Source organism: Salarias fasciatus, chromosome 6 (assembly GCF_902148845.1).
Source record: "Salarias fasciatus chromosome 6, fSalaFa1.1, whole genome shotgun sequence".
In the NCBI taxonomy this organism is placed as follows: domain Eukaryota; kingdom Metazoa; phylum Chordata; class Actinopteri; order Blenniiformes; family Blenniidae; genus Salarias; species Salarias fasciatus.
Window position 1 is genome coordinate 5,984,591 of NC_043750.1, and position 7,087 is coordinate 5,991,677.

Here is a 7,087-nt window from a genome sequence, read left to right on the forward strand (position 1 = left end):
AGAACTACGATGGAAGACTTCAAGAACCAAGAATGGATATACTTGAAGATTTTACGTTTTTTCTGGAATATATGTTTGTGGGGTTTTTTGCACCGTGACTGGCCTAGGATACTTTTTTAAATAAAATTCCACGACAGTGGACAGGGCCTGAAGCAAAGGTGAAGAAGGTTGGAGTTCTTTGTGATGCTCAGTCAGCTGACTTGTTGGTATCCTTTGCAATCCTAAAATAAAACCTCCTTGTGCAGCATGAGCATTTTGACTTCTCATCTTTGGCTGTATCTCAAAATGTTCCATAACAATAATAAAGGCTAAAAATTTTATGTGTCGGATTCAGCATCTTTTTTAGGTTTTTAACCAGTCATCACATTTTGGTTTGATAAAAATTTTGTAAATAACAGTTCAGGCCACTGTTACATTCCAGGCTCTAGCACACCTTAAACCTCTTTTAGATAAGATGTAATGCAGTGAAACTGTGTCTTTAGATCAAGGACATCACAGCCATCCCTGAGCGAACCGTTTTGGGTTTCATTATTGAGATGACCATTCAATACATCAGGTTTCTTTACTCTGTGAGTGAACAGGCCAACTCTGAAAGGTAATTTCCTGATTTTTTTTTTTTTTCTGTCTGATGCGTGCAGAGTTTCTACCATTAAGAGAACTTCCTTTTCTGTTGAAGTTGAAAGTATTTGTCATGTGTCACTGTTTCCAAACCAAGATTATTCATCTGCAAACATGACGGACTCAGAGACATGAGGAGTCCGGCGATGAGTTTGACGGCAGCAGTCTGTGGATTTGTGTATCTTCTTCTCACAGTGCCAGGTACGGCACAAAGACTGTGTGTTAAAGACATTTTTTTCTGTGTAGGTATTCAGATTGAAATAGAAATTGTTGAGGTTAATCTTTTGAATCGGTGGTTTCTTTGATGGTCTTGTTTTAACCCCTTCTCGACAATAACGGACAAAGAGCCTTTTCACGCGTGTGACAACGTCTCCGTCGCAGCACGGTAAAAGAACCGTGTGCTCCGTCCGCCATCATTGTGTGAATGCTGAAGGCATTCACACCTTTGTTTTCCTGTTTCTTTAATTGTGTGAATGCTGAAGGCATTCACACCTTTATTTTCCTGTTTCTTTATTATTGTGTGAATGCTGAAGGCATTCACACCTTTGTTTTCCTGTTTCTTTAATATTATTATTCTGTATTCTTCCGCCGTTTTTTGACGCTTAACTCCTCCTACATATTTTGTCCGATTTGAACAATTCATATATCAAATTGTGCAGCTTTTTAAGGACATTCCTGCTATGTTCTAACTTTTTCATAACTTTTAAACTTTTTGAAATATTTCAACTTTTGTGCAACTTTTTGCCCCATGTTAACGGATGGAGATTTTTTCAAACTTTGGAACATTATAACTCCTTCAAATCTTAACCGATTTTAACCATTCAACTTTTAAAATATTCAACTTTTTAAACCTTTTCTTCAACCTTTTTAAAATTTTTCAACTTTGTTCAACTTTTTGAAATATTTTAACTTTTTAAAATTAATTTTAACATTGAAGTGGATGGAAAACCCCTTCAACTGACCTTTCAACTCCTTCAACTTTGAACCATTATAACTTTGTCATACTTTCACATAGACAAGTCATTTTACTTTTAAAATGTAGGCATTTTTGTCCTCTATTCAGGTATGCAATGTCATTTCAAGATCTTTTACCAAATTTCACCTGTGAGCCTTCAAGTACGGAGAGAATTCAGCCGTTTTTGGAGTTCACAATGGGTGTGTATTGGAAAAGCTAGAGTGGGAGAATCAAAATTAGAGTGCGGGAGGCTCTGAATTTTAACCAAAAAAAAAATGATTTTCTCGTCCCCCTGGCCACATTTCTGGCTCAATCTGCACAATAACCCCTCAAAACGTAGGGATTTTTCTTGTGACCCGTACAATTGAGTCACTTTGTCTCTATCTCAAACGGTTCTCTCTCCAGAGGCATTTGTTTGAGGAGAGTGCAGAATTTTCTCCCATCCGCTCCAATGCATTTTCGAGACGCCTGAATCCAAAACTTCACTCGTGTTCGCACAATCGGTATGGCTGAATGGATGATCCTACAGACATGATTCCTGCACCATTACATTCATGAAAGGCTCCTGAATCTGACTGTGTGAAAATCTTTTTAAATTTCACATCTCGGTCCCCGAGAAATGCCATTTCTTCAACCATGCGCACTCCATTAAAAAGTGCTGATTCACTGTCATGGCTGCTGTGCAGCTGGTCTCCATTGCAAAAGACACACCTGTTGTGCTGACTGCTGCTTGATTAGTCTGGATTTTTCCATTAAGACTGGAGCTCTATTGATCCTCTGTTACTCTGACACTGACTCTGTTGTTTCTTCAACATTCTTAAAGTTTTTTCAACTTTTTGCAACGTTTTCAAACTTTTTCAACCTTTTTCAACTTTTTGCAGTGTTTTGAACCTTTTTCAAACTTTTTCAACTTTTTGCAGTGTTTTGAACCTTTTTCAAACTTTTTCAACTTTTTGCAGTGTTTTCAACCTTTTTCAACTTTTTTCGACCCTTTTCAACTTCTTACAGTATTTTCAACATTTTTCAACCTTCTTCAACTTTTTGCAGTGTTTTCAACCTTTTTCAAAATTTTTCAACATTTTTCACCTTTTTTCAACCTTTTTCAACTTTTTGCAGTGTTTTCAACCTTTTTCAACTTTTTTCGACCCTTTTCAACTTTTTACAGTGTTTTCAACATTTTTCAACCTTTTTCAGCTTTTTGCAGTGTTTTCAACCTTTTTCAAAATTTTTCAACATTTTTCACCTTTTTTTAACCTTTTTCAACTTTTTGCAGTGTTTTGAACCTTTTTCAAACTTTTTCAACTTTTTGCAGTGTTTTCAACCTTTTTCAACATTTTCAAGTTTTTTTTCAGTGTTTTCAACCTTTTTTAAACTTTTTCAACTTTCTGCAGTGTTTTCGACCTTTTTCAACATTTTTCAACTTTTTTCAGTGTTTTCAACCTTTTTCAACTTTTTGCAGTGTTTTCAAACTTTTTCAACCTTTTTCAACTTTTTTCAACCCTTTTCAAGTTTTTGCAGTGTTTTGAACCTTTTTCAACATTTTTCAACTTTCTGCAGTGTTTTCGACCTTTTTCAACATTTTTCAACTTTTTTCAGTGTTTTCAACCTTTTTCAACTTTTTGCAGTGTTTTCAAACTTTTTCTACCTTTTTCAACTTTTTTCAACCCTTTTCAAGTTTTTGCAGTGTTTTGAACCTTTTTCAACCATTTTCAACTTTATTTCAGGGTTTTTCACCTTTTCTTATTCAGTTTTTCTGCATTACAGTTTAACATTTTCAGCTCAGCATTCACACTTGCAGTTTCTTCAGGAACTGCAAATTTTTTCTAGTTGTGTGAATGCTGAAGGCATTCACACCTTTACATTCCAAATCTTTAATATTATTATTATTCTTCTGACTTCTTCCGCTGATTTTTGACGCTTAACTACTCCTCCAAATTTGGTCCGATTTGAACCATTCTTATATCAAATTGTGCAGCTTTTTAAGGACATTCCTGCTATGTCCTAACTTTTAAATATCTTTTAAACTTTTTAAAATATTTCAACTTTTGTGCAACTTTTTGCCCCATGTTAACGGATGGAGATTTTTTTCAACTTTGGAACCTTATAACTTCTTCAAATCTTAACCGATTTTAACCATTCAACTTTTAAAATATTGAACTTTTTAAACCCTTTCTTCAACCTTTTTCAACTTTTTCAACTTTGTTCAACTTTTTGAAATATTTCAACTTTTTAAAATTATTTTTAACATTGAAGTGGATGGGAAAACCCTTCAACTGACCTTTCAACTCCTTCAACTTTGAACCGTTACTACTTTGTCATACTTTAACATAGACAAGTCATTTTACTTTTAAAACGTAGGCATTTTTGTCCTCTATTCAGGTATGTAGTATCATCTCAAGATCTTTTACCAAATTTAAACTGTGAGGCTTCAAGTATGGAGGGAATTTTAGCCGTTTCTGAAGTTTATAATGGGTGTGTATTGGAAAAGCTAGAGTGGAAGAATCAAATTTAGAGTGTGGGAGGCTCTGAATTTTAACCAAAAAAAAATTTATTTTCTCGTCCGTACGGCCACATTTCTGGCTCAATCTGCACAATAACCCCTCAAAACGTAGGAATTTCTCTTGTGACCCGTACAATTGAGTCACTTTGTCTCTATGTCAAATGGTTCTCTCTCCAGAGGCATTTGTTTGAGGAGAGTGCAGAATTTTCTCCCATCCGCTCCAATGCATTTTGGAGACGCCTGAATCCAAAACTTCACTCGTGTTCGCACAATTGGTATGGCTGAATGGATGATCCTACAGACATGATTCCTGCACCATTAAATTCATGAAAGGCTTCTGAATCTGACTGTGTGAAAATCTTTTTCAATTTCACATCTTGGTCCCCGAGAAACGCCATTTCTTCAACCATGCGCACTCCATTAAAAAGTGCTGATTCACTGTCATGGCTGCTGTGCAGCTGGTCTCCATTGCAACAGACACACCTGTTGTGCTGACTGCTGCTTGATTAGTCTGGATTTTTCCATTAAGACTGGAGCTCTATTGATCCTCTGTTACTCTGACACTGACTCTCCTGCTCCTTCTACCTCTGTCAACTTTTTTAAGTTTTTGCAGAGTTTTCAACCTTTTTCAAAAATTTTCAACCTTTTTCAACTTTTTTCAACCCTTTTCAACTTTTTGCAGTGTTTTCAACATTTTTCAACCTTTTTTAAACTTTTTCAACTTTTTTTCAACTTTTTTCAACTTTTTGCAGCGCTTTCAACCTTTTTTAACATTTTTCAACTTTTTGCAGTGTTTTCAACCTTTTTCAACCTTTTTCAACTTTTTGCAGTGTTTTCAGCCTTTTTCAACATTATTCAACTTTTTGCAGTGTTTTCAACCTTTTTCAACATTTTCAAGTTTTTTGCAGTGTTTTCAACCTTTTTTAAACTTTTTCAACTTTTTTTCAACTTTTTTAACTTTTTGCAGTGTTTTCAGCCTTTTTCAACATTTTTCAACTTTTTGCAGCGCTTTCAACCTTTTTTAACATTTTTCAAATTTTTTACAGTGTTTTCAACCTTCTTCAACCTTTTTCAACTTTTTGCAGTGTTTTCAACCTTTTTCAACCTTTTTCAACTTTTTGTAGTGTTTTCAAACTTTTTCAACCTTTTTCAACTTTTTTCAACCCTTTTCAACTTTTTGCAGTGTCTTGAACCTTTTTCAACATTTTTCAACTTTTTGCAGTGTTTTCAACGTTTTTCAACTTTTTGCAGTGTTTTTCAACCTTTTTCAACCTTTTTCAACTTTTTGCCATGTTTTCAAAGTTTTTCAACCTTTTTCAACCTTTTTCAACTTTATTTCAGGGTTTTTCACCTTTTCTTATTCAGTTTTTCTGCATTACAGTTTAACATTTTCAGCTCAGCATTCACACTTGCAGTTTCTTCAGGAACTGCAAATTTTTTCTAGTTGTGTGAATGCTGAAGGCATTCACACCTTTATTTTCCTGTTTCTCTTTAATATTATTCTGACTTCTTCCGCCGTTTTTTGACGCTTAACTCCTCTTACAGTTTTTGTCCGATTAGAACCATTCAAGTATCAAAATGTTCAGCTTTTTAAGGACATTCCTGCTATGTTCTAGCTTTTTAAAACCTTTTAAACTTTTTGAAATATTTAAACTTTTGTGCAAGTTTTTGCCCCATGTTAACGGATGGAGATTTTTTCAAACTTTGAAACCCTTTAACTCCTTCAAATCTTAACCGATTTTAACCATTCAACTTTTAAAATATTCAACTTTTTAAACCCTTTCTTAAACCTTTTAAACTTTTTAAACTTTTTTAAACTTTTTGAAATATTTCAACTTTTTAAAATTATTTTTAACATTGAAGTGGATGGAAAACCCCTTCAACTGACCTTTCAACTCCTTCAACTTTGAACCCTTACTACTTTGTCATACTTTCACGTAGACAAGTCATTTTACTTTTAAAACGTAGGCATTTTTGTCCTCTATTCACGTATGTAACATCATTTCAAGACCTTCTACCAAATTTAAACTGTGGGCCTTCAAGTACGGAGAGAATTTCAGTTGCTTTTGGAGTTTACAATGGGTGTGTATTGGAAAAGCTAGAGTGGGAGAGTGGCAGTTAGAGTGCGGGAGGCTCTGAATTTTAACCAAAAAAAAATTATTTTCTCGTCCTCCTGGCCACATTTCTGGCTCAATCTGCACAATAACCCCTCAAAACGTAGGAATTTTTCTTGTGACGCGTAAAATTGAGTCACTTTGTCTCTATCTCAAACGGTTCTCTCTCCAGAGGCATTTGTTTGAGGAGAGTGCAGAATTTTCTCCCATCCGCTCCAATGCATTTTTGAGACGCCTGAATCCAAAACTTCACTCGTGTTCGCACAATCGTCGTGGCTGAATGGATGATCCTACAGACATGATTCCTGCACCATTAAATTCATGAAAGGCTTCTGAATCTGACTGTATGAAAATATTTTTCAATTTCACCTTTCGGTCCCTGAGAAATGCCATTTCTTCAACCATGCGCACTCCATTAAAAAGTGCTGATTCACTGTCATGGCTGCTGTGCAGCTGGTCTCCATTGCAACAGACACACCTGTTGTGCTGCTGCTGCTTGATTAGTCTGGATTTTTCCATTAAGACTGGAGCTCTATTGATCCTCTGTTACTCTGACACTGACTCCACTGCTCCTTCTACCTCTATCAACTGTTTTAAGTTTTTCAACCTTTTTTAATCCTTTTCAACTTTTTACAGTGTTTTCAACATTTTTTAACGCTTTTCAACTTTTTGCAGTGTTTTCAAACTTTTTCAAACTTTTTCAACTTTTTGCAGTGTTTTCAACCTTTTTCAACTTTTTTCAACCCTTTTCAACTTTTTGTCGTGTTTTCAAACTTTTTCAAACTTTTTCAACTTTTTTAAAACTTTTTCAACTTTTTGCAGTGTTTTCAACCTTTTTCAACTTTTGCAGTGTTTTCAACCTTTTTCAACTTTTTGCAGTGTTTTCAACCTTTTCAACTT